The sequence below is a fragment of the Garra rufa genome, unplaced genomic scaffold, assembly GCF_049309525.1.
Source record: "Garra rufa unplaced genomic scaffold, GarRuf1.0 hap1_unplaced_002, whole genome shotgun sequence".
Taxonomy (NCBI): Eukaryota; Metazoa; Chordata; class Actinopteri; order Cypriniformes; family Cyprinidae; genus Garra; species Garra rufa.
The window spans coordinates 6,287,594-6,310,625 of NW_027394277.1; the positions used below are offsets into that span (position 1 = coordinate 6,287,594).

At 36.2% G+C, this 23,032-nt stretch overlaps 10 non-coding genes across 10 annotated transcripts; all 10 read right to left on the reverse strand.

The window, feature by feature from the left end:
• Positions 1-4,694: 4,694 nt before the first annotated feature.
• On the reverse strand, positions 4,695-4,813 carry LOC141307752 (5S ribosomal RNA). The gene has a single exon (XR_012346689.1). It is a non-coding gene; the product is annotated as a 5S ribosomal RNA (ribosomal RNA).
• A 6,646-nt stretch (positions 4,814-11,459) lies between these two features.
• On the reverse strand, positions 11,460-11,578 carry LOC141306743 (5S ribosomal RNA). The gene has a single exon (XR_012345700.1). It is a non-coding gene; the product is annotated as a 5S ribosomal RNA (ribosomal RNA).
• A 2,536-nt stretch (positions 11,579-14,114) lies between these two features.
• Positions 14,115-14,233, reverse strand: LOC141306593 (5S ribosomal RNA). Its single transcript, XR_012345552.1, has one exon. It is a non-coding gene; the product is annotated as a 5S ribosomal RNA (ribosomal RNA).
• Positions 14,234-15,034: 801 nt separating this feature from the next.
• On the reverse strand, positions 15,035-15,153 carry LOC141307475 (5S ribosomal RNA). Its single transcript, XR_012346427.1, has one exon. It is a non-coding gene; the product is annotated as a 5S ribosomal RNA (ribosomal RNA).
• Positions 15,154-15,237: 84 nt separating this feature from the next.
• LOC141305620 (5S ribosomal RNA) lies at positions 15,238-15,356 on the reverse strand. The gene has a single exon (XR_012344585.1). It is a non-coding gene; the product is annotated as a 5S ribosomal RNA (ribosomal RNA).
• Positions 15,357-16,157: 801 nt separating this feature from the next.
• On the reverse strand, positions 16,158-16,276 carry LOC141307764 (5S ribosomal RNA). Its single transcript, XR_012346691.1, has one exon. It is a non-coding gene; the product is annotated as a 5S ribosomal RNA (ribosomal RNA).
• Positions 16,277-17,855: 1,579 nt separating this feature from the next.
• LOC141306530 (5S ribosomal RNA) lies at positions 17,856-17,974 on the reverse strand. Its single transcript, XR_012345489.1, has one exon. It is a non-coding gene; the product is annotated as a 5S ribosomal RNA (ribosomal RNA).
• Positions 17,975-18,058: 84 nt separating this feature from the next.
• Positions 18,059-18,177, reverse strand: LOC141306531 (5S ribosomal RNA). Its single transcript, XR_012345490.1, has one exon. It is a non-coding gene; the product is annotated as a 5S ribosomal RNA (ribosomal RNA).
• Positions 18,178-18,930: 753 nt separating this feature from the next.
• On the reverse strand, positions 18,931-19,049 carry LOC141307379 (5S ribosomal RNA). The gene has a single exon (XR_012346333.1). It is a non-coding gene; the product is annotated as a 5S ribosomal RNA (ribosomal RNA).
• Positions 19,050-22,204: 3,155 nt separating this feature from the next.
• Positions 22,205-22,323, reverse strand: LOC141306595 (5S ribosomal RNA). The gene has a single exon (XR_012345554.1). It is a non-coding gene; the product is annotated as a 5S ribosomal RNA (ribosomal RNA).
• Between the last annotated feature and the right edge of the window lie 709 nt (positions 22,324-23,032).

Consider the following 23,032-nt stretch of genomic DNA (forward strand, 5'->3'; position numbering starts at 1 on the left):
CAATCCTTTCCACCCATCCTTTTGGTATTGCTTTCTTTAATTCATCAAACTGTTTTATCAGTGTTCCTTTTGTCACATTCCTTTCTATTTCAAAAATTGCATCCATAATTGCTTGTACTGGAAGATAACCATTTATTACTTCATATAAAATGTCTTTGACTTGTCTTACTCCTCCATCCCACCATTTCTTATAGTAAATTACATTCCCTTCATTTGTAACATTCGAGTTTAAAAACAGAGGTTGTTCTAACAGTTGCATTCTTCCTTTTGGTAAAATTAATACTTTATCTAAGAAAGATGACCAGGTTTCTAAAACTTCTTTATAAAAATTTGGTAGACCCATTAACATATATTTTTTTGTCTTCATCCACAGTGCGTTCCATCCCATGCTAAAATTACTAAATTTCTTTAAAAAATATTCCATTACATTTTTCCACATTGCCTTTCTCTTAACATCCATAAACCTTTTCACCAATTTAACTCTTAATGTTTTCATTCTTAACATTGGATCTAATAGCCCTAGTCCTCCTACATCAGTTCCACCAATAAGCGTATCATATGCAATTTTTGCTCTTCCCTTTCCCCATAAAAAATTTAAAACACTTTCTTTTATTCTTTTAAAAAACTCATAAGGCAATGGAGTTACACTCAGCACATACCAAATCTTAGAAAGCATTAAAGCATTTATCACTAATACCTTTCCCTTTAATGTTAAATTTCTTAATTTCCAAAATCTCAATCTTTGTTCCATTCCTTTTAATGCTCCCTCCCAATTAAAAACATCAGCTTTATTAAAATCCATACCCATCCAAATTCCTAAAAGTTTTATATGTTCTCCTTCTTCTTTAAAATGCATGTGCTGAGGTAATGTTTCCACATTCCCAATTCTCATACACAAGCTCTTTTCAATATTGACCTTAGCTCCAGACCCTTTACAATATTTCTCCACAATCCCCATTGCCTTAACAACACTTTGAATGTCTTCAACCAACAATGTTGTGTCATCTGCGTATTGGTAGATTGGCTCCTGTATATTACTTCCCTCTATTCTAATACCCTTTATCTCTGTATCTGCTTTTATTGCTAATCCCAAAGGTTCTGCTACTAGTGAATAAAGTAAAGCAGATAAAGGACATCCTTGCCTTATAGACCTTGTTAGTTGAAAACATTCTGATAAAAACCCATTGCATTTAATACACGTAAAAATATTAGAATAAAAGATCATAATCCACTTTCTAAAATTTTTCCCAAATCCAAATTCTTTGATAACATTTAGTAAATATCCATGCTCCACTCTATCAAAGGCTTTTTCTAAATCCAAACTTATTAAATATCCCTTCTTATTTTTTTCCTTCATATAAAACATTGTGTCTCTTATACTTTGAACAATATCTAGAATATCTTTATCTTGTATTCCATATGCCTGGGTAGTACTTATGATTTTAGGTAAAACTGTCCTTAATCTATTTGCTAACACCTTTGCTAAAATTTTGAAATCTGTATTTAGCATTGTTAAAGGCCTGTAATTCTTAAGATCATTAGGATTTCCTCTTTTTTTATAAATCATTTTAATCATTCCTATCTTCATTCTTTCACTTAACTCCTCTTTTTTAAAAATCTCATCATATACTTCTTTTAAAATTGGGACTAATATTTCTCTAAAATTCTTATAAAACTCGTTTGTTAACCCATCTATACCTGGGCTCTTTCCCAACGTTAACTGCTTTATTGCTGTGTCAATTTCCTCTTCTGTTATCTCATCATCACATAAAACCTTATCTTCCGTAGAGACCTTTACTTTTATTTGATTTAAAAAGAAATCTTCTTCTATTTTATCAACCCCTTGTCTCTTAAACATGTCTTCATAAAAATTCTTAATTACCAATAAAATCTCTTTTGTTCCTTGCTTTATGTCTCCATTTTTATCTAACACCTCCTTCATTAAATCTGCTCTTTGTCTATTTTTTTCTAAATCAAAAAAAAATTTTGTGCATCTTTCCCCCTCCACAACATATTTTGCTTTACTTCTAATGATCGCCCCCTTACATTTTTCATCTTCAATTTCCCTTAATTTTTCTCGTAAAATTAAGATTTTACCTATGTCTTCTTCATTTAGATTTTGCTCCTGTCTTTTTTCTTCTTTATCTATCTCTTTTCTTATCTCAGTTTCCTTTCTGATGTTAGCTTTTTTTAACAATTTACAAAATTGTATTGATAAACTCTTTATATCCAATTTCACGTTATCCCACCATATTCTTTTCTCTTCTGCGTAAATCTTATTTAATTTACTAACTTCTAATAGTTGTTTAATTCTTTCTTTGTAAGATTCTTCTTTTAAAATTGTTGCATTTAAGACCCACACTCCTGATCCTCTCTCCACTCTTACACAATCTAAAGTCATACATAAAAGAAAATGATCACTATACCCTACTTCCTTATAAAATACATTTTGGATATTTCCCTCCATTTCCTCCTTACATAAAACGTAATCAATTCTACTTTGTTTTATCTTATTCATTACCACTTGCACTCTTGAAAATTTTCTCTTTTTCCTATTTCTTTCCCTCCATATATCTATTAGATTACATTCCTTCATTATTTTCACCAATTCCTCTCTCCCTTTGTCTGTCTTAAAAACCATTTCACTTGCCAAATCCAATTCTGTAAAGACAGTATTGAAATCACCCATTAAAATAACATTCTGCCATGTTTTTAAATTAATATTCACTTTTTTAAAAAAATCTACTTTTCCCTTTTCTTCATTTGGTGCATGAATATTATAGATAATAAAAAACTCTTTTCCTTTTTCTATTTTCACCGCCATACTTTTTCCCACTCCATCATCCAATATTACTTGTTCTTTTTCACATACTCCTCTTTTAATTAGAACTGCAACCCCACAACCTACTTTATCATTTCCATTATTAAAATATATATTTCCATCCCATTTTGTTTCAAACCTTTTAACACTTTCATTTTTCCAATTTGTTTCCTGCAACACAATGACATCTGTATTTTTACATAAAACCTTCATCTTTTCAAATTTCTCCATATTCAGCAAACCCCTAGCATTCCATGACACAATTTTTAAAAACATAAAAAAACATACATTGAAAAATAAATCACAAAAACCAAACATTTTTTTTCTATTCTCCCTCCTCCTCCTCCATTAATGCTTGAAATCTATTTTCCCATAAAGTTTTTTCTTTACTCTGTTCTTTTTTTTTCTCAAGTCTCTTCTTCTTAGCAACTTCTAGATTTGGTATTACCTTAGTGATCCGTCTTCTTATAGTCTCTCTTCTATCCATTCTGAAGTCCATTTTCTCCCCTTCTTTCTTCTCCTCAGTTCTCTCTTTCTTTTCTTCCTCGTTACCTTTTGCATGTTGTTCCTCCATTTCTTCCAGTGCTCCTTGTGATATATTCAGTGGTGTCCATATTCCTTCGTCCATTGCTGCTTCTTGTCCATCCTCTTCCATCTCCTGATTCTTCTCATTGGTCTTTTTATTCCCTTCATTTTCTTTTGCAGTCTCTCCAGCATTTCCAAGTTCCGTCTCTTCCACCATTTGCCCACCCACATCTTCCAAATCTGTATTTTGCGTTCCATCCAAATCTGCTATCCAACACTCACATCTTGCCATCACTTTTCTGCACTCCGGGCACTTCACCGCATCACAGTCCCTTGCGAAATGCCCCTGTTCATCGCACTGATAGCACTTGAACTCTGGGCAGTTTTTGAACACGTGTCCAGGATTCATGCACAATCGACAGGTTTTAACCTGCCGATCATGCATAATCCGGAAGTACTGCGATCCTTCCTCCGTGTCAAATTTTGTGCTGTATGGCAAGGATATGACTTCTTTTGGGAATTTCACCCTTAGGTACCTTGTACCGTCTGCTATATCGGTGCCCGGATACATTCTTCTTTTGATTTCAGATGCAGGTGTCACTCCCCAATTATGTAATTTTTCCAAAATATCAGAATCAGCAATGTAGGCGGGCAAATGTATGAAAGAAACAACATACTCTCTTGTTTGTAATTTCCTTATCTCACACAGTTTTCCTTTTATCATCAAAAAATCCTCCAAGTCCTCACATACATCCGTATTCGTCAGTGTGATTTCATACTCCTTTCCATGTCTGGGTCTCACTGCCAGTATCTTCCCCCCTCCAACTTTTCCGTTCACTGCTTTAATTATATCTTCAGCCCTCGCATCTCTCAGTTCTGTCAAATCCACTATCACTGTAGCCTCTTTCGAGTAAATCCTCTTATTATAATCCATACGTAGATGTCCAACTTGTTGTCCTTTATCCATTCCTTTGTTCAGTAACTCTCGTCTTTCTCCTGTCATATCCGTACCGTTAGCTGGTAATCCATCCATTGTAAAAAGTGCGTGAAGAAAAAAAAAAAACTACTCCCCAGACAGCAAACTGCTGCTGGGAAGTGTGAAAACTAACAAAAACTCACTCAAAAATAAAAAATCTTAATTAACAAAACCCACTAAACAAAACAAAAAATAAGGTGAGCCTCTCTCACCAACTGCTTCCTAATGCTGCCACGTCACTTCCTGAACTGCTCAGTAGCGCCCTCAGGTGGCGGTATGGCCATAAGCGAGGGCTACTCCAAAAAGTGGGCTATTTAAAGATCAGCCTCCGTAAAAGCCAGCATATTATATAAATAGTGAAGAAAAGGCAAAAGCTTACAGCACCTGGTATTCCCAGGCGGTCTCCCATCCAAGTACTAACCAGGCCCGACGCTGCTTAGCTTCCGAGATCAGACGAGATCGGGCGCTCTCAGCGCGGTATGGCCATAAGCGAGGGCTGCTCCAAAAAGTGGGCTATTTAAAGATCAGCCTCCGTAAAAGCCAGCATATTATATAAATAGTGAAGAAAAGGCAAAAGCTTACAGCACCTGGTATTCCCAGGCGGTCTCCCATAAAAGTGTAACAATCGGCCTTATCAGCCGAGTTACAAGACTAAAATGGGGTCCGATTTAACTGTGAGAGATGACTAGTGGTTAAAAGAATGAGACATAAAAGAAAATTGGTTTAAATAGATTTGGTGTATTTACAAGGTTCACATAAAAGACTTTAAAACAACACGATAAAACTAGGTAAACTCTGTTAAAAGAATACAGTTCATTTGTCCATACCCTAAAAACAGGTAAACTCTGTTAAAAGAATACAGTTCATTTGTCCATACCCTAAAAACAGTCCAAGAACCCCAGTGTGTTGATAAGTCCAATGTGAGTGTCCACCAGTGTATATACAATCCACAGAAAGTGTAATCCAAAGTTTGCAGGTGGTGAATGGAAAGGTGAGCTCTAAAATTAGCAACTCCTCAATCCAACAGTTTGGTGACTGTCCTTTGTTTGTCATGCTGCTCTCTTATACAGTTGTACTTCCTGCTTCCTGTCATGTGTCTAGTCACATGACAGGCCAACCATCCATTTATTAAAGACACATACACTTAAAATGTTAAGAGTAATAAAATGGCCTAAAAAACATGTAAAACACTTAAAACTCTATAATATATGTAAATGATTGTAATAAATAGAGCGGTAAAACACGTCTACCTAAAAGCCAGCATATTATATAAATAGTGAAGAAAAGGCAAAAGCTTACAGCACCTGGTATTCCCAGGCGGTCTCCCATCCAAGTACTAACCAGGCCCGACGCTGCTTAGCTTCCGAGATCAGACGAGATCGGGCGCTCTTTTTTTTTTTTTTTTTAATTTATTTATTTATTTAAAACATGTTAATACATTTTAAAAACAGTCTGAATCACATTCTGGCAACAATACATTAAATCGAAACCATGTCATTTCAATAAATGGGTTATCATTTACAAAAATTTTGACAAAAACATCTTTCTCTTCATTCATATTACAGTAATCAAACAAAACATTTAAAATAAAACACATCTTCACCTTAAAAAGTTTGCACACAGGTATTTTTGTTTTCTTTTGTTTGACAAAATTTCTTCTGCTCCAAATTACAAATCTAGCAATGGTTAATATCAAATTTAAAAAACACACATTCTTAAAATTACCTTTAGAACCAAATAAAAACATTGTTTCCCATTCTTCATCAATACATCTTTGTTCTACTCCCAATTTACTTGTCATTTCTTTTAATTTTTTTATAAAACATTTTAACCCTGTGCATTTAAAAAAAATATGTATCAATCCTTCATCTTCCCTATTACATACCTTGCATATTGCATCACTTGCCATTCCAAATTTACACAGTCTCATTTCACTTAATAAACAATTATGTCTTAAAATATAATCAAAGTTTTCTAAAATTGGACTTTTCCACCAAGCTCTTAGATTTTTCCATATTTTCTTAGTTTCCATACTTGGGTACAATCTTTGCCAATATCCTTCTGCTTTTGGTGTGATAAAAACATCTTCACATAAACAAGAATAAAACATCTTTAAAATACCATCTTTAAAAGCATGCTGTTTGTCATTACTTTTAAAATCAATCATCATTCCATCATTACCTTTTGTTTCTTCTGTACCTTCTATAATATTTATCCATTCTTCCGGTATTACTTCTTTCATTTGTTTGTATTGTTTTTCTAAGACTGTTTTAGTTTCATTGTCATAATTTTCTACAATTGCGTCTCTTATTACTTGCACCGGTACAAAACCAGGTATCACTTCATACAAAATATCTTTTATTTGCTTTATCCCCGCATAAAACCATTTTTTATAAAAAATGGTATCATTTCCCTTTTTAATTTGATTATTTAAAAACAATGGTTGTCTTAAAATCTCTTCCCTGGTAAAAGACGTACAAACAACATGCTTTCTAAAATCACCCCATGCTTTTACAACCTCTTTATAAAACTCTGGTATTCCGTTCATCATGTTTTCTTTTAGCTTCATCCATAAAACATCATCTCCCATTTTTCCACATTTATTTAAAAAATAGTTCATTACACCCTTCCACGCATATTTCCCATGTTTCCAGTATTTATTAACAGTTTTTATTCTTATACTTTTCATTCTTATTAATGGATCTATTAGTCCCAACCCTCCTTCCTCCACCTTTCCAATTAGAGTGTCATAAGCAATTTTCGATGGTTTCCCCTCCCATAAAAAGTTTAAAACAATAGATTTGATTTTTTTATACACCCATATAGGCAAACTCACAGAACCCAATACATACCACATTTTTGATAAAAACAAAGAATTAATAACTAAAACCTTCCCTTTTAAAAATAATCCTCTTAATTTCCAGAAATTTAATCTCTTCTCCATTCCTTTTAAAACCTCCTCCCATACCACTTCTCTTATTTCATTTTCATTTTCTCCAACCCTTATACCTAAAATTTTCATACTCTTCTTTTCTTCCTTAAATTGCATTTTATTCAGCAGATCATTCGGTAATCCAATTTTCATGTATGTAGTTTTTTCTTTATTAACTTTTGCCCCTGTTCCTTTACAATATCTTTCTAAAACTTCCATTGCTTTATCCATACTTTTAATATCTTTTACAAACAATGTCGTGTCATCTGCATATTGAAATATTTTTTGTTCTGATTCTTCTCCTTTTATGCGTATTCCTTTTATGTTCTTTTCCTGGTCTACTGCCAGTCCTAAAGCTTCAGATACTAAAGTGTATAATAATGCTGACATAGGACACCCTTGTCTGATTGATCTCGTTATTTTAAAATCTTTAGTTAAAAAACCATTCACTTTTACACAACTACTTATATCTGTATATAAACATTTTATCCATTTTAAAAAATTCTCCCCAAAACCAAATCTCTCCATCACATGTATCAAGTATTTGTGTTCAACTCTATCAAAAGCCTTTTCTAAATCCACACTTATTATATATCCTGTTTCTTTCTCCTCCTTCATGTACCATATCATATCTCTTATATTGTTAATGACATCAGTAATATCTCTTTTTAGAACAGCATATGCTTGATTTGTAGTAATTATATTTGGTACTACTATTTTCAATCGATTGGCTAAAATTTTGGCTAATATTTTATAATCTGTATTCAACATGCTTAGTGGTCTGTAGTTTTTCAGGTCTCTCTTATCACCTTTTTTCTTGTAAATTATTTTCACCATACCTTTCTTCATACTATTCGTTAAATTCCCTTTTTTAAAATTATCTATAAATATTTCATTTAAAATTGGACATAACACATCTTTAAAAACCTTATAAAATTCAGCTGTTAATCCATCTATTCCTGGACTTTTACCATTTTTCAGTTGATCAATTGCAATTCCTATTTCTAATTCCGTAATCTCACTCTCACACATTTCTTTGTCTCCCTCATTAACTTTAACCTGTATTTTACTTAATACAAATTCCTCATCTTCTAAAACTATCTCATTTTTGGTAAATAAATGCTTATAGAATTCTCTGACTTCTTCCAAAATTCCTGTTTTATCTTCTACAATCCTCGCATCTTCTGTTTTAATACTTTTTATTATATCTGCTCTCTGTCTTGTTTTTTCTAATTCATAAAAATATTTCGTACTTCTTTCTCCTTCTACAATGTCTTTCGCCCTACTTCTTATTATTGCTCCTTTACACTTCTCTTCTTCTATTTTCTTTAATTCTTCCTGTAATTCTATTATCTTATCAATATTTTCATCATGCTCATTTACTTTCCTCATTTCTTCATCCCACTCTTTTTTAATCTTATTTTCTTTCATCTTTTTGACTTTTTGCCATTTTTTTGAATATTCCATTGAGAATTTTTTTATTCTTTTTTTTTAGAATGTCCCACCAAAACCCTTTTTCTATTTCATACATTTCCTCATTTACACTATTAATTATTATACTTTCTATTTCCATTCTGTATATTTCATTTTTTAGAAGTTCTGCATTTAATATCCACACCCCTGGTCCTTTATCAGCCTCATTAAAATTCATCAATATCCATAAAAAATCATGATCACTCTCACTATAATTTTTGTAAGACGCCTTAGTGACATAATATGCTTCCTTTTTCTTACATAAAAATAAGTCTATTCTACTTTGCTTTAGAACTCTATCAACAATTTGTCTTCTTGAATATTCTCTTTTCATACCATTCCTCTCTCTCCACACATCCACCATATTATATTTCTCCATTATGTTATGTAGTTCATTCCTCCCTCTATCTCTTCTAAATCCCATTGAATCATCTACATCAATTCTCTGTATTACAGTGTTAAAATCACCTAACACCATAATGTTGTCATGTTTTTCTATTAACTCATTCATATCCCTGTAAAAATTAAATTTATCTCTTTCATCATTTGGTGCATGTATATTACACACTTTCATTTCTTTTCCATTACACACAAATTTAACAATTATTATTCTTCCCTTTGTGTCTTTATAATCTATATTTACTTCTTCAAATACTCCTTTTCTTATTAAAATAGCTACCCCTCTCTTCCTTTCCATATCACAGTTACTATATATTTCTCCGTTCCATAATTTTCTAATTTCATCACTTATTTTATCTTCCCATTTCGTTTCTTGTAAACATAGCACATCACATTTTTTGGTCAGACACATTAATCTTTCAAACTTTTGACATTTGGATAATCCTCTAGCATTCAGCGATACAATTGATATAGAGCTCATTAAAGAAATGATTGGAAAAACCAAAACCCACCATTCAATCCGTTTCATTGTCTTTCAAAAAAGTATTTTTTACTTCACCCATTTCAGCTTTCCTCCTCTCCAGTCTTTCCTTTTGCTCTTCTCTTCTTATCTTCTGCCTTTTAAGAACCTGTTGAATGTCTAAGCCATCTTTTCTTGTTTTTACACATCTATTCAGTCTTTCTTTTCCTTTGTTTTCCATTCCACGAATTTCCCCCCCATTGTCTGCTCCTCTTACCTCAGTCAGTGTCTTTATTCCCTTATCCTCAGCTTTTTCTTTTTCTTGTCCTTTTTCGTAGTCCAGTTCATTAGTGTCCACATCGTCCTGTTCCTTAGAAAATCCTTCTTTAATCAAATTTATATCCTCTTTGTTCGCTCCTCCTCCCATCTCCATTCCTTGTTCTTCATCTTCCTTCTTTTCTTTATTCTCATCTATGTTGTTGTTCTCCTCTTCCTCGTCATCTTGTTTCTCGTCCTCTCCTTGCGTCTGCCTTTGTGAGTCATTTAACCTCTCAATTGTTGTAACTCCCATTACCTCTTGTATTTCCATTCCTGGATCTTCATTTTCCTCGTCTTCTATCTCGCATCTGCATCTTAACATTGTCTTTTGGCAGCCTTGGCACCGCGGGACTTTACAGTCTCGCGCATAATGCCCCTGCTCAAGACAATTTCTGCATGTGAATTGTGGGCAGTCCTTTTTTTCATGCTCCGGACTTACACAGATCCTGCATGTCTTCACTTGATTATCGTGAATCACTCTGAAGTACTGCACTCCTTCTTCAGTCCTGAAGCTTGTGTTGTATGGTAAAGACGTCACCTCTTGTGGAAACTTTACCCTCAAAAATCGTGTTCCGTCTGCCACCGTTGTCCCGGGATGATATCTTCTTCTTAGTGGTAGAATGGGAGTTACACCCCAATTGATTAGTTTTTGACTGATTTCCTCATCTTCAATATAGCTGGGCAGACTCAAGAAAGACACCATTCTTTCTGTTGCACACAATTTCCTTATCTCACATTCTTGTCCGTTTATCATTATTCCATTCAACAGCAAATCACAGTCCATCTCACTTTCCATAGTCATTTCAAAATCATAATTATTTTTTCTTCTCAGTCCGATCAATTTTCCCATTCCAACTTTCTCTTCAACTGCTTTAATTATCATTAGTATTGTTATATTTTCTATATCTTTAACAGTCATTGTTAATGTTGCTTCTTTCTTGTATTCCCTCTGATACCTTGTTTGTTTGCTTAATTTCTGTATCATTTGTTGTCGTTGAGATAAAACATTTCTTTTTTCTCCAACTTCTTTCTCAATTCCAATACCTTCAGTTGATTGTAGATCTCCTTTCCGTTCTTGTCCAGTTGTTTTTCTTTCTTGTTTCCTCCTTGAAACCACCGTCGCCCACGTTTCATTATTGTTTTCTCCATGTCTTTCATTTATATTCCTTTCAGTTATGTCTGCAACAAATCCTGGTTCCGCATTTCCCATCTCATGTTGTTTTACCAGTCCGTGTTCTTTGTCCATTAAATCCATATTTTGGTTGTCTCAAACCCCAAACAGAAAGACCTGTTTGGGGTTAAAAAAAACCTTCCTCAAAAAAAAAACTCCTTCTAACTAAAAAACAAACAAAATAAATGTGAAAAAACACCCAGAAAAATGGTGAGCCTATCTCACCTACTGCACACTACAAACTGCCAACTCACTTCCTGTTTGCTCTCTAGCGCCTCAGGTGGGGGTATGGCCGTAAGCGAGGGCTACTCCAAAAAGTGGGCTATTTAAAGATCAGCCTCCGTAAAAGCCAGCATATTATATAAATAGTGAAGAAAAGGCAAAAGCTTACAGCACCTGGTATTCCCAGGCGGTCTCCCATCCAAGTACTAACCAGGCCCGACGCTGCTTAGCTTCCGAGATCAGACAAGATCGGGCGCTCTCAGCGCGGTATGGCCATAAGCGAGGGCTGCTCCAAAAAGTGGGCTATTTAAAGATCAGCCTCCGTAAAAGCCAGCATATTATATAAATAGTGAAGAAAAGGCAAAAGCTTACAGCACCTGGTATTCCCAGGCGGTCTCCCATAAAAGTGTAACAATCGGCCTTATCAGCCGAGTTACAAGACTAAAATGGGGTCCGATTTAACTGTGAGAGATGACTAGTGGTTAAAAGAATGAGACATAAAAGAAAATTGGTTTAAATAGATTTGGTGTATTTACAAGGTTCACATAAAAGACTTTAAAACAACACGATAAAACTAGGTAAACTCTGTTAAAAGAATACAGTTCATTTGTCCATACCCTAAAAACAGGTAAACTCTGTTAAAAGAATACAGTTCATTTGTCCATACCCTAAAAACAGTCCAAGAACCCCAGTGTGTTGATAAGTCCAATGTGAGTGTCCACCAGTGTATATACAATCCACAGAAAGTGTAATCCAAAGTTTGCAGGTGGTGAATGGAAAGGTGAGCTCTAAAATTAGCAACTCCTCAATCCAACAGTTTGGTGACTGTCCTTTGTTTGTCATGCTGCTCTCTTATACAGTTGTACTTCCTGCTTCCTGTCATGTGTCTAGTCACATGACAGGCCAACCATCCATTTATTAAAGACACATACACTTAAAATGTTAAGAGTAATAAAATGGCCTAAAAAACATGTAAAACACTTAAAACTCTATAATACATTTAAATGATTGTAATAAATAGAGCGGTAAAACACGTCTTTCTAAAAGCCAGCATATTATATAAATAGTGAAGAAAAGGCAAAAGCTTACAGCACCTGGTATTCCCAGGCGGTCTCCCATCCAAGTGTAACAATCGGCCTTATCGGCCGAGTTACAAGACTAAAATGGGGTCAGATTTAACTGTGAGAGATGACTAGTGGTTAAAAGAATGAGACATAAAAGAAGATTGGTTTAAATAGATTTGGTTTATTTACAAGGTTCACATAAAAGACTTTAAAACAACACGATAAAATGAGGTAAACGCTGTTAAAAGAATACAGTTCATTTGTCCATACCCTAAAAACAGTCCAAGAATCCCAGTGTGTTGATAAGTCCAATGTGAGTATGGCCGTAAGCGAGGGCTGCTCCAAAAAGTGGGCTATTTAAAGATCAGCCTCCGTAAAAGCCAGCATATTATATAAATAGTGAAGAAAAGGCAAAAGCTTACAGCACCTGGTATTCCCAGGCGGTCTCCCATCCAAGTGTAACAATCGGCCTTATCGGCCGAGTTACAAGACTAAAATGGGGTCAGATTTAACTGTGAGAGATGACTAGTGGTTAAAAGAATGAGACATAAAAGAAGATTGGTTTAAATAGATTTGGTTTATTTACAAGGTTCACATAAAAGACTTTAAAACAACACGTTAAAATGAGGTAAACGCTGTTAAAAGAATACAGTTCATTTGTCCATACCCTAAAAACAGTCCAAGAATCCCAGTGTGTTGATAAGTCCAATGTGAGTGTCCACCGGTGTATATACAATCCACAGAAAGTGTAATCCAAAGTTTGCAGGTGGTGAATGGAAAGGTGAGCTCTAAAATTAGCAACTCCTCAATCCAACAGTTTGGTGACTGTCCTTTGTTTGTCATGCTGCTCTCTTATACAGTTGTACTTCCTGCTTCCTGTCATGTGTCTAGTCACATGGCAGGCCAACCATCCATTTTTTAAAGACACACACTCACTTAAAATGTTAAGAGTAATAAAATGGCCTAAAAAACATGTAAAACACTTAAAACTCTATAATACATTTAAATGATTGTAATAAATAGAGCGGTAAAACACGTCTTTCTAAAAGCCAGCATATTATATAAATAGTGAAGAAAAGGCAAAAGCTTACAGCACCTGGTATTCCCAGGCGGTCTCCCATCCAAGTGTAACAATCGGCCTTATCGGCCGAGTTACAAGACTAAAATGGGGTCAGATTTAACTGTGAGAGATGACTAGTGGTTAAAAGAATGAGACATAAAAGAAGATTGGTTTAAATAGATTTGGTTTATTTACAAGGTTCACATAAAAGACTTTAAAACAACACGATAAAACGAGGTAAACGCTGTTAAAAGAATACAGTTCATTTGTCCATACCCTAAAAACAGTCCAAGAATCCCAGTTTGTTGATAAGTCCAATGTGAGTGTCCACCGGTGTATATACAATCCACAGAAAGTGTAATCCAAAGTTTGCAGGTGGTGAATGGAAAGGTGAGCTCTAAAATTAGCAACTCCTCAATCCAACAGTTTGGTGACTGTCCTTTGTATGTCATGCTGCTCTCTTATACAGTTGTACTTCCTGCTTCCTGTCATGTGTCTAGTCACATGGCAGGCCAACCATCCATTTTTTAAAGACACACACTCACTTAAAATGTTAAGAGTAATAAAAGGGCCTAAAAAACATGTAAAACACTTAAAACTCTATAATACATTTAAATGATTGTAATAAATAGAGCGGTAAAACACGTCTTTCTAAAAGCCAGCATATTAAATAAATAGTGAAGAAAAGGCAAAAGCTTACAGCACCTGGTATTCCCAGGCGGTCTCCCACCCAAGTACTAAGCAGGCCCGACGCTGCTTAGCTTCCGAGATCAGACGAGATCGGGCGCTCTCAGCGCGGTATGGCCGTAAGCGAGGGCTGCTCCAAAAAGTGGGCTATTTAAAGATCAGCCTCCGTAAAAGCCAGCATATTATATAAATAGTGAAGAAAAGGCAAAAGCTTACAGCACCTGGTATTCCCAGGCGGTCTCCCATAAAAGTGTAACAATCGGCCTTATCAGCCGAGTTACAAGACTAAAATGGGGTCCGATTTAACTGTGAGAGATGACTAGTGGTTAAAAGAATGAGACATAAAAGAAAATTGGTTTAAATAGATTTGGTGTATTTACAAGGTTCACATAAAAGACTTTAAAACAACACGATAAAACTAGGTAAACTCTGTTAAAAGAATACAGTTCATTTGTCCATACCCTAAAAACAGGTAAACTCTGTTAAAAGAATACAGTTCATTTGTCCATACCCTAAAAACAGTCCAAGAACCCCAGTGTGTTGATAAGTCCAATGTGAGTGTCCACCAGTGTATATACAATCCACAGAAAGTGTAATCCAAAGTTTGCAGGTGGTGAATGGAAAGGTGAGCTCTAAAATTAGCAACTCCTCAATCCAACAGTTTGGTGACTGTCCTTTGTTTGTCATGCTGCTCTCTTATACAGTTGTACTTCCTGCTTCCTGTCATGTGTCTAGTCACATGACAGGCCAACCATCCATTTATTAAAGACACATACACTTAAAATGTTAAGAGTAATAAAATGGCCTAAAAAACATGTAAAACACTTAAAACTCTATAATACATGTAAATGATTGTAATAAATAGAGCGGTAAAACACGTCTTTCTAAAAGCCAGCATATTATATAAATAGTGAAGAAAAGGCAAAAGCTTACAGCACCTGGTATTCCCAGGCGGTCTCCCATCCAAGTACTAACCAGGCCCGACGCTGCTTAGCTTCCGAGATCAGATGAGATCGGGCGCTCTCAGCGCGGTATGGCCATAAGCGAGGGCTGCTCCAAAAAGTGGGCTATTTAAAGATCAGCCTCCGTAAAAGCCAGCATATTATATAAATAGTGAAGAAAAGGCAAAAGCTTACAGCACCTGGTATTCCCAGGCGGTCTCCCATCCAAGTACTAACCAGGCCCGACGCTGCTTAGCTTCCGAGATCAGACGAGATCGGGCGCTCTCAGCGCGGTATTGCCATAAGCTAGGGCTGCTTCAAAAAGTGGGCTATTTAAAGATCAGCCTCCGTAAAAGCCAGCATATTATATAAATAGTGAAGAAAAGGCAAAAGCTTACAGCACCTGGTATTCCCAGGCGGTCTCCCATAAAAGTGTAACAATCGGCCTTATCAGCCGAGTTACAAGACTAAAATGGGGTCCGATTTAACTGTGAGAGATGACTAGTGGTTAAAAGAATGAGACATAAAAGAAAATTGGTTTAAATAGATTTGGTGTATTTACAAGGTTCACATAAAAGACTTTAAAACAACACGATAAAACTAGGTAAACTCTGTTAAAAGAATACAGTTCATTTGTCCATACCCTAAAAACAGGTAAACTCTGTTAAAAGAATACAGTTCATTTGTCCATACCCTAAAAACAGTCCAAGAACCCCAGTGTGTTGATAAGTCCAATGTGAGTGTCCACCAGTGTATATACAATCCACAGAAAGTGTAATCCAAAGTTTGCAGGTGGTGAATGGAAAGGTGAGCTCTAAAATTAGCAACTCCTCAATCCAACAGTTTGGTGACTGTCCTTTGTTTGTCATGCTGCTCTCTTATACAGTTGTACTTCCTGCTTCCTGTCATGTGTCTAGTCACATGACAGGCCAACCATCCATTTATTAAAGACACATACACTTAAAATGTTAAGAGTAATAAAATGGCCTAAAAAACATGTAAAACACTTAAAACTCTATAATACATGTAAATGATTGTAATAAATAGAGCGGTAAAACACGTCTTTCTAAAAGCCAGCATATTATATAAATAGTGAAGAAAAGGCAAAAGCTTACAGCACCTGGTATTCCCAGGCGGTCTCCCATCCAAGTACTAACCAGGCCCGACGCTGCTTAGCTTCCGAGATCAGACGAGATCGGGCGCTCTCAGCGCGGTATGGCCATAAGCGAGAGCTGCTCCAAAAAGTGGGCTATTTAAAGATCAGCCTCCGTAAAAGCCAGCATATTATATAAATAGTGAAGAAAAGGCAAAAGCTTACAGCACCTGGTATTCCCAGTCCAAGAACCCCAGTGTGTTGATAAGTCCAATGTGAGTGTCCACCAGTGTATATACAATCCACAGAAAGTGTAATCCAAAGTTTGCAGGTGGTGAATGGAAAGGTGAGCTCTAAAATTAGCAACTCCTCAATCCAACAGTTTGGTGACTGTCCTTTGTTTGTCATGCTGCTCTCTTATACAGTTGTACTTCCTGCTTCCTGTCATGTGTCTAGTCACATGACAGGCCAACCATCCATTTATTAAAGACACATACACTTAAAATGTTAAGAGTAATAAAATGGCCTAAAAAACATGTAAAACACTTAAAACTCTATAATACATTTAAATGATTGTAATAAATAGAGCGGTAAAACACGTCTTTCTAAAAGCCAGCATATTATATAAATAGTGAAGAAAAGGCAAAAGCTTACAGCACCTGGTATTCCCAGGCGGTCTCCCATCCAAGTGTAACAATCGGCCTTATCGGCCGAGTTACAAGACTAAAATGGGGTCAGATTTAACTGTGAGAGATGACTAGTGGTTAAAAGAATGAGACATAAAAGAAGATTGGTTTAAATAGATTTGGTTTATTTACAAGGTTCACATAAAAGACTTTAAAACAACACGATAAAATGAGGTAAACGCTGTTAAAAGAATACAGTTCATTTGTCCATACCCTAAAAACAGTCCAAGAATCCCAGTGTGTTGATAAGTCCAATGTGAGTATGGCCGTAAGCGAGGGCTGCTCCAAAAAGTGGGCTATTTAAAGATCAGCCTCCGTAAAAGCCAGCATATTATATAAATAGTGAAGAAAAGGCAAAAGCTTACAGCACCTGGTATTCCCAGGCGGTCTCCCATCCAAGTGTAACAATCGGCCTTATCGGCCGAGTTACAAGACTAAAATGGGGTCAGATTTAACTGTGAGAGATGACTAGTGGTTAAAAGAATGAGACATAAAAGAAGATTGGTTTAAATAGATTTGGTTTATTTACAAGGTTCACATAAAAGACTTTAAAACAACACGTTAAAATGAGGTAAACGCTGTTAAAAGAATACAGTTCATTTGTCCATACCCTAAAAACAGTCCAAGAATCCCAGTGTGTTGATAAGTCCAATGTGAGTGTCCACTGGTGTATATACAATCCACAGAAAGTGTAATCCAAAGTTTGCAGGTGGTGAATGGAAAGGTGAGCTCTAAAATTAGCAACTCCTCAATCCAACAGTTTGGTGACTGTCCTTTGTTTGTCATGCTGCTCTCTTATACAGTTGTACTTCCTGCTTCCTGTCATGTGTCTAGTCACATGGCAGGCCAACCATCCATTTTTTAAAGACACACACTCACTTAAAATGTTAAGAGTAATAAAATGGCCTAAAAAACATGTAAAACACTTAAAACTCTATAATACATTTAAATGATTGTAATAAATAGAGCGGTAAAACACGTCTTTCTAAAAGCCAGCATATTATATAAATAGTGAAGAAAAGGCAAAAGCTTACAGCACCTGGTATTCCCAGGCGGTCTCCCATCCAAGTACTAAACAGGCCCGACGCTGTTTAGCTTCCGAGATCAGACGAGATCGGGCGCTCTCAGCGCGGTATGGCCGTAAGCCAGGGCTGCTCCAAAAAGTGGGCTATTTAAAGATCAGCCTCCGTAAAAGCCAGCATATTATATAAATAGTGAAGAAAAGGCAAAAGCTTACAGCACCTGGTATTCCCAGGCGGTCTCCCATCCAAGTACTAAACAGGCCCGACGCTGTTTAGCTTCCGAGATCAGACGAGATCGGGCGCTCTCAGCGCGGTATGGCCGTAAGCGAGGGCTGCTCCAAAAAGTGGGCCATTTAAAGATCAGCCTCCGTAAAAGCCAGCATATTATATAAATAGTGAAGAAAAGGCAAAAGCTTACAGCACCTGGTATTCCCAGGCGGTCTCCCATCCAAGTGTAACAATCGGCCTTATCGGCCGAGTTACAAGACTAAAATGGGGTCAGATTTAACTGTGAGAGATGACTAGTGGTTAAAAGAATGAGACATAAAAGAAGATTGGTTTAAATAGATTTGGTTTATTTACAAGGTTCACATAAAAGACTTTAAAACAACACGATAAAACGAGGTAAACGCTGTTAAAAGAATACAGTTCATTTGTCCATACCCTAAAAACAGTCCAAGAATCCCAGTGTGTTGATAAGTCCAATGTGAGTGTCCACCGGTGTATATACAATCCACAGAAAGTGTAATCCAAAGTTTGTAGGTGGTGAATGGAAAGGTGAGCTCTAAAATTAGCAACTCCTCAATCCAACAGTTTGGTGACTGTCCTTTGTTTGTCATGCTGCTCTCTTATACAGTTGTACTTCCTGCTTTCTGTCATGTGTCTAGTCACATGGCAGGCCAACCATCCATTTTTTAAAGACACACACTCACTTAAAATGTTAAGAGTAATAAAATGGCCTAAAAAACATGTAAAACACTTAAAACTCTATAATACATTTAAATGATTGTAATAAATAGAGCGGTAAAACACGTCTTTCTAAAAGCCAGCATATTATATAAATAGTGAAGAAAAGGCAAAAGCTTACAGCACCTGGTATTCCCAGGCGGTCTCCCATCCAAGTACTAAGCAGGCCCGACGCTGCTTAGCTTCCGAGATCAGACGAGATCGGGCTCTCTCAGCGCGGTATGGCCGTAAGCGAGGGCTGCTCCAAAAAGTGGGCTATTTAAAGATCAGCCTCCGTAAAAGCCAGCATATTATATAAATAGTGAAGAAAAGGCAAAAGCTTACAGCACCTGGTATTCCCAGGCGGTCTCCCATCCAAGTGTAACAATCGGCCTTATCGGCCGAGTTACAAGGCTAAAATGGGGTCAGATTTAACTGTGAGAGATGACTAGTGGTTAAAAGAATGAGACATAAAAGAAGATTGGTTTAAATAGATTTGGTTTATTTACAAGGTTCACATAAAAGACTTTAAAACAACACGATAAAATGAGGTAAACGCTGTTAAAAGAATACAGTTCATTTGTCCATACCCTAAAAACAGTCCAAGAATCCCAGTGTGTTGATAAGTCCAATGTGAGTGTCCACCGGTGTATATACAATCCACAGAAAGTGTAATCCAAAGTTTGCAGGTGGTGAATGGAAAGGTGAGCTCTAAAATTAGCAACTCCTCAATCCAACAGTTTGGTGACTGTCCTTTGTTTGTCATGCTGCTCTCTTATACAGTTGTACTTCCTGCTTCCTGTCATGTGTCTAGTCACATGGCAGGCCAACCATCCATTTTTTAAAGACACACACTCACTTAAAATGTTAAGAGTAATAAAATGGCCTAAAAAACATGTAAAACACTTAAAACTCTATAATACATTTAAATGATTGTAATAAATAGAGCGGTAAAACACGTCTTTCTAAAAGCCAGCATATTATATAAATAGTGAAGAAAAGGCAAAAGCTTACAGCACCTGGTATTCCCAGGCGGTCTCCCATCCAAGTGTAACAATCGGCCTTATCGGCCGAGTTACAAGACTAAAATGGGGTCAGATTTAACTGTGAGAGATGACTAGTGGTTAAAAGAATGAGACATAAAAGAAGATTGGTTTAAATAGATTTGGTTTATTTACAAGGTTCACATAAAAGACTTTAAAACAACACGATAAAATGAGATAAACGCTGTTAAAAGAATACAGTTCATTTGTCCATACCCTAAAAACAGTCCAAGAATCCCAGTGTGTTGATAAGTCCAATGTGAGTTTCCACCGGTGTATATACAATCCACAGAAAGTGTAATCCAAAGTTTGCAGGTGGTGAATGGAAAGGTGAGCTCTAAAATTAGCAACTCCTCAATCCAACAGTTTGGTGACTGTCCTTTGTTTGTCATGCTGCTCTCTTATACAGTTGTACTTCCTGCTTCCTGTCATGTGTCTAGTCACATGACAGGCCAACCATCCATTTATTAAAGACACATACACTTAAAATGTTAAGAGTAATAAAATGGCCTAAAAAACATGTAAAACACTTAAAACTCTATAATACATTTAAATGATTGTAATAAATAGAGCGGTAAAACACGTCTTTCTAAAAGCCAGCATATTATATAAATAGTGAAGAAAAGGCAAAAGCTTACAGCACCTGGTATTCCCAGGCGGTCTCCCATCCAAGTGTAACAATCGGCCTTATCGGCCGAGTTACAAGACTAAAATGGGGTCAGATTTAACTGTGAGAGATGACTAGTGGTTAAAAGAATGAGACATAAAAGAAGATTGGTTTAAATAGATTTGGTTTATTTACAAGGTTCACATAAAAGACTTTAAAACAACACGATAAAATGAGGTAAACGCTGTTAAAAGAATACAGTTCATTTGTCCATACCCTAAAAACAGTCCAAGAATCCCAGTGTGTTGATAAGTCCAATGTGAGTATGGCCGTAAGCGAGGGCTGCTCCAAAAAGTGGGCTATTTAAAGATCAGCCTCCGTAAAAGCCAGCATATTATATAAATAGTGAAGAAAAGGCAAAAGCTTACAGCACCTGGTATTCCCAGGCGGTCTCCCATCCAAGTGTAACAATCGGCCTTATCGGCCGAGTTACAAGACTAAAATGGGGTCAGATTTAACTGTGAGAGATGACTAGTGGTTAAAAGAATGAGACATAAAAGAAGATTGGTTTAAATAGATTTGGTTTATTTACAAGGTTCACATAAAAGACTTTAAAACAACACGTTAAAATGAGGTAAACGCTGTTAAAAGAATACAGTTCATTTGTCCATACCCTAAAAACAGTCCAAGAATCCCAGTGTGTTGATAAGTCCAATGTGAGTGTCCACCGGTGTATATACAATCCACAGAAAGTGTAATCCAAAGTTTGCAGGTGGTGAATGGAAAGGTGAGCTCTAAAATTAGCAACTCCTCAATCCAACAGTTTGGTGACTGTCCTTTGTTTGTCATGCTGCTCTCTTATACAGTTGTACTTCCTGCTTCCTGTCATGTGTCTAGTCACATGGCAGGCCAACCATCCATTTTTTAAAGACACACACTCACTTAAAATGTTAAGAGTAATAAAATGGCCTAAAAAACATGTAAAACACTTAAAACTCTATAATACATTTAAATGATTGTAATAAATAGAGCGGTAAAACACGTCTTTCTAAAAGCCAGCATATTATATAAATAGTGAAGAAAAGGCAAAAGCTTACAGCACCTGGTATTCCCAGGCGGTCTCCCATCCAAGTGTAACAATCGGCCTTATCGGCCGAGTTACAAGACTAAAATGGGGTCAGATTTAACTGTGAGAGATGACTAGTGGTTAAAAGAATGAGACATAAAAGAAGATTGGTTTAAATAGATTTGGTTTATTTACAAGGTTCACATAAAAGACTTTAAAACAACACGATAAAACGAGGTAAACGCTGTTAAAAGAATACAGTTCATTTGTCCATACCCTAAAAACAGTCCAAGAATCCCAGTTTGTTGATAAGTCCAATGTGAGTGTCCACCGGTGTATATACAATCCACAGAAAGTGTAATCCAAAGTTTGCAGGTGGTGAATGGAAAGGTGAGCTCTAAAATTAGCAACTCCTCAATCCAACAGTTTGGTGACTGTCCTTTGTATGTCATGCTGCTCTCTTATACAGTTGTACTTCCTGCTTCCTGTCATGTGTCTAGTCACATGGCAGGCCAACCATCCATTTTTTAAAGACACACACTCACTTAAAATGTTAAGAGTAATAAAAGGGCCTAAAAAACATGTAAAACACTTAAAACTCTATAATACATTTAAATGATTGTAATAAATAGAGCGGTAAAACACGTCTTTCTAAAAGCCAGCATATTAAATAAATAGTGAAGAAAAGGCAAAAGCTTACAGCACCTGGTATTCCCAGGCGGTCTCCCACCCAAGTACTAAGCAGGCCCGACGCTGCTTAGCTTCCGAGATCAGACGAGATCGGGCGCTCTCAGCGCGGTATGGCCGTAAGCGAGGGCTGCTCCAAAAAGTGGGCTATTTAAAGATCAGCCTCCGTAAAAGCCAGCATATTATATAAATAGTGAAGAAAAGGCAAAAGCTTACAGCACCTGGTATTCCCAGGCGGTCTCCCATAAAAGTGTAACAATCGGCCTTATCAGCCGAGTTACAAGACTAAAATGGGGTCCGATTTAACTGTGAGAGATGACTAGTGGTTAAAAGAATGAGACATAAAAGAAAATTGGTTTAAATAGATTTGGTGTATTTACAAGGTTCACATAAAAGACTTTAAAACAACACGATAAAACTAGGTAAACTCTGTTAAAAGAATACAGTTCATTTGTCCATACCCTAAAAACAGGTAAACTCTGTTAAAAGAATACAGTTCATTTGTCCATACCCTAAAAACAGTCCAAGAACCCCAGTGTGTTGATAAGTCCAATGTGAGTGTCCACCAGTGTATATACAATCCACAGAAAGTGTAATCCAAAGTTTGCAGGTGGTGAATGGAAAGGTGAGCTCTAAAATTAGCAACTCCTCAATCCAACAGTTTGGTGACTGTCCTTTGTTTGTCATGCTGCTCTCTTATACAGTTGTACTTCCTGCTTCCTGTCATGTGTCTAGTCACATGACAGGCCAACCATCCATTTATTAAAGACACATACACTTAAAATGTTAAGAGTAATAAAATGGCCTAAAAAACATGTAAAACACTTAAAACTC